Below are 4,353 nucleotides of genomic sequence, written 5' to 3'. Positions count from 1 at the left end.
TAATTACCACCAGTAAGTCCTTCGATACCGGCCAATCACCAAGGAAATGACCTAGTTAAAGCTTGGTTGCGTCTGTATGTGTAATCCTTGGTATGCGCAACCACAGTCAGCTGGCGCAATAGATAATAAGATAAATGCGATACATTGAGAAGTATTGTTCTGGAACAGCATTAATGAATATGAATACATCTATATATCTATAACATAATGTAAAACGAATATATAAAACATAATCAGTCAAAGCATATCAGAGATATGGCACATTCATTTAAACAAAATGGCCCCCAGTCAGCCATTTTCAATCAGATCTGAAAAAATAAAATGCACCAGGAACACATAATCTCTAATGTATGTACCAAGTCTGGACTAAAACCATCCATAAACGCCAAGATCCAGTTCTGGGATGAAATGCTTGATTATTGATGATTGTTTAGCACAAAAATGGCTGCCATTTGGCCATTTTGAATCAGATAGTCAAGGCAATATATCTATGTCATGATGTATAATTAATATATAACATTTTATCATAATCAGTCAAAGCATGGCAGAGATATGGCACTAGAACTGTATTCATTAAAACAAAATGGCCGCCAGTCGGCCATTATAAATTGGATCTGAAAAAATAAAATGATGTGCATCAAGGTCCCACAATGTCCAACGTATGTACCAAGTTTGAACAAAATCCATCCATAAACGCCATAATGAAGTTCTGGAATGCCAGAAATGCTTGATTTTTGATGATATTTTAGCACAAAAACGGCTGCCATTTGGACATTTTGAACCAGATAGTCAAACCAATATATATATATGTCATGATGTATAATGAATATATAAAATTTGAACATAATCAGTCAAAGCATGGCAGAGATATGGCACTAGAACTGCATTCATTAAAACAAAATGACTGCCAGTCGGCCATTTTGAATCTTGCCTGAAAAACAAAATGACATGCATCAAGATCCCATAATGTTCAATGTAAGTTTGATTGTGATTGGTCCAGGCATGTCTAAGATACAAGTCCAGACGCAATAACGTACGCACGCACACACACACCCGGACGCACAAAGGTCAAACATATTACGTAAATAAATAGCAGTTTCCAGAATCCTACAAATCAGAGGAAATATAAATTTTCAAAGGCAAACGGTCCATCAGGATAACATTAAGGCAACCGCTAACAAAAGTCGTTGCTTTTGAGTGGAAAATCCCTTGCATACAAACACCAAATTACACGAAGAACATAGAACACTTTCCCGGTGTTTTTGAAACCGAAATCGTCATCCAGCCCAGGAGCCAATCAGTGACGGCCTTGCAGTTACACGACGATTTCGGTTTCAAATTCTTCATCAGTGGATTTGCCTTGCTTGAAAAACTGAAAAATGTACATAATAATAGTGTTACTTAAGTGCATGTTTATTTTAACAAAATATGCGTCATTTTAAACGCAAATATGTTTTCAGTGCGTAACGTAACGTAACAGTGTTTATGTTATGTGTCCTTGGTGACAACTCCACATAATATTGTTAATAGCAGGCGGTGCCTGAAAGATGTTGTCAGGAAATTGACGCATTTTCTGTATATGTATAATTATAATCTGCAGTTAAAATCAACAATAATTGGAAAACTAAAATAAATATCTCATGTTACAGTACGATATGCTATTATCAAAATCCCGGGACATAATGTTGTTAAATCCGTATTTTCAAACTAGTTTATTCAATCGACAATGTTTAACTACTCTGAGAAATCAGACAGATCATGGCATAAAATGTAATCGTACATGGCCGGTTACGAAGATCACAGCGCCGCTTGTAATAAAAAAGATATGGATTATAAACACCATAAATGTTATGACGTACATCGTATTAGGACACTATTTTGATTATGTATAACGATAGAGGGCGATATGTTTCCATCGCTCTTCTCGTCCGTGGTATTTGGCTCGCAGCACTTCCGTTTGTAATTTGTACCACATCGATTCATCACAAGTGTTATTTTACAAAATAACTGAGAAAACTAAAGAGATCACCCACATGTAGCTCCACGGCTCCCTGTAATTCTATAATTGTGAAACCAAACGTATTGGACACTAATTTACCACCCAAATGCAATGACACTGTCACGCAAGCGAGTCAAAGTTCGCTGAGCACAACGCTTTGTTCACAACACTAACATTGACATACAATCGCTAATCGGTTGTTAGTCCCCGTTTGAACGGCGTCCATGCGTATCCACCTGTATATTTCAAACATGTTTGAACCAATTACTTTCAGACCAAACACATAATAATGAATGTTATTCTGTTTTATGGATTTGATTTGTTTTTACGATGAAACTGTGTCTAAAAGCAACGTTTATGTTTGCTTTTCTCTCACAAATTAGTAAAGTGACGCCCCCTTATACAAAACATGTATTATTACAAAGATATTTTTAATCAGGTCCAATGAATATAACGTGATGAACTGTGGATCTAAGTTTGATTGTTTACAGCTCTGAAACATCAGTAAATATAATTACATATACCCTAATCTTAATACAAATGTAGTTAGTTTTTACAGGTCACGTGATACCTGTTATTATTCGCTCGTTGTTATATTATATTATTATATATATTGCCATGGAAACCTGAAAATTAGAACTTTTATTTTGTCTGTTTCCCGAGTCGCTATGGTTACATTTGTGTATGATGTAAGATTCAGTGGAGTGCAAGATATAAAAACATTTTCACGTGATTACTTTTCGGATATACAAAAAGACTCGAATGACCACAATATCACTTGCCGCGTGACAATAATAGTTGATTTAAAAAATAAATAGTATATAATACACAAAATTGAAAGATTAAAGCATCGAAATTCATTTGGAGGATATTAACTTTGAGGTACGTTAGGTATTAGTGTGCCATATATTATGACGGCATTCCAGCAACATGGGATATTATGTCAATTTTTGCGATTTATGTATTTTTAGGAGGGAGAGATTATATTAATTAATATATTCGGTGTTCACAATATTTATATGGCATATTTATGTAATGGAGTTTTTATGGCATACACATAGATGTATGACAACATTAAAAATGTGTAATATATTGTTACTGTTTACAGAAAAAGTCACACGTTATTATGTGCTTGCAGTTGGGCATGACCATATTTTGTTTTATTTTATTTTAGAATCGTACGGGTTTCTAGGAAATGCGACTTCTTACATACTTATCATAAACCTCAGACTAGTAATACCAGTCTGAGCATAAACTAAACACGTTGTTTCGGCATGTAGTACAAATGTAAAACGCATTCGCGGCATTTGCGTAGATTAACCGACATTCATCAATCTACGGCTATTTATATCGTATGTGCTAGCTCATAAATGAGATTTACTACTCTTATAATAATATGTTAATCTATGTTACGAATTAAATAAATAATTGGTGCTGATAAACGTCACCAGCTCAAAATAGCCACGAATTGTCCACGAGCGCCCCCTAACGCTACCCAAACACTGCATGTGCAGACGACATTCTACTACCAGACGATTTGTAATCCATATTCGTCGTACTTAGGCATAATGTCATGAAGAAAAATTCTCCAGTGAATGCCATATTAGATTAGGTGCACGGCCGAAGACAAATCTCTTCGCATCAGTGTCATCAACCAGTGAATGAATCCTATCACATCCTTCCGCATCTCGATGGAGCTCAAATCGATATACGTGGTTTGAATCAACACACATTAGGGGGATGTGTATTAAGACTGTTTTTCGTTTACAGAAACGTTCTTGAAACATTTCCTTCAACTCATAATACGCATGCCTTGTTTTCATGTATAGGAGAAGACCAAGGATGCGCGTTTTATCATTCATTCCTGTTCCCCCAGAATTTCAAATGGCTCAGCCCTTGACCGATGATTAAAATATGTGAATGTTTAATCATCCCCGAGTCGTACCGGTGAATCAGAGCTATTCATATTTCTCAGTGATTTCCTGTCATCTTATTCTCTTTGTGTTGATCTCTCATGGAACTGTTCATTTCTTCGCATTTTTCCTAAGTGTTCGCCGGCGGTCAAAAGCGCCATTTGTATTACTCCATTACACAACATGCTATAAATATGTCTCATTGTGGGCGGTTTGTGATAATTATATGTTCATTTCATCATGGTAATGTAATTATTTTATTAAAATTCACGTCAATTTCTATAATTATAAATCAATACTTAATCCAGATCAAACAACGGCTTACCCTGGGTATTTTATCCAAGGTTTATTTGTTCATGTTCAGTGAAATGTGCTATACACAGCAAGTCCGAGTAGTTAGATAATACTAGTAATGTATGCATTCCGTCGGTCCAGCGTAGA

Source organism: Saccoglossus kowalevskii, chromosome 3 (assembly GCF_978046115.1).
Source record: "Saccoglossus kowalevskii chromosome 3, keSacKowa6.1, whole genome shotgun sequence".
NCBI classification, from domain to species: Eukaryota; Metazoa; Hemichordata; class Enteropneusta; family Harrimaniidae; genus Saccoglossus; species Saccoglossus kowalevskii.
Note: the sequence above shows the minus strand (reverse complement) of the source record.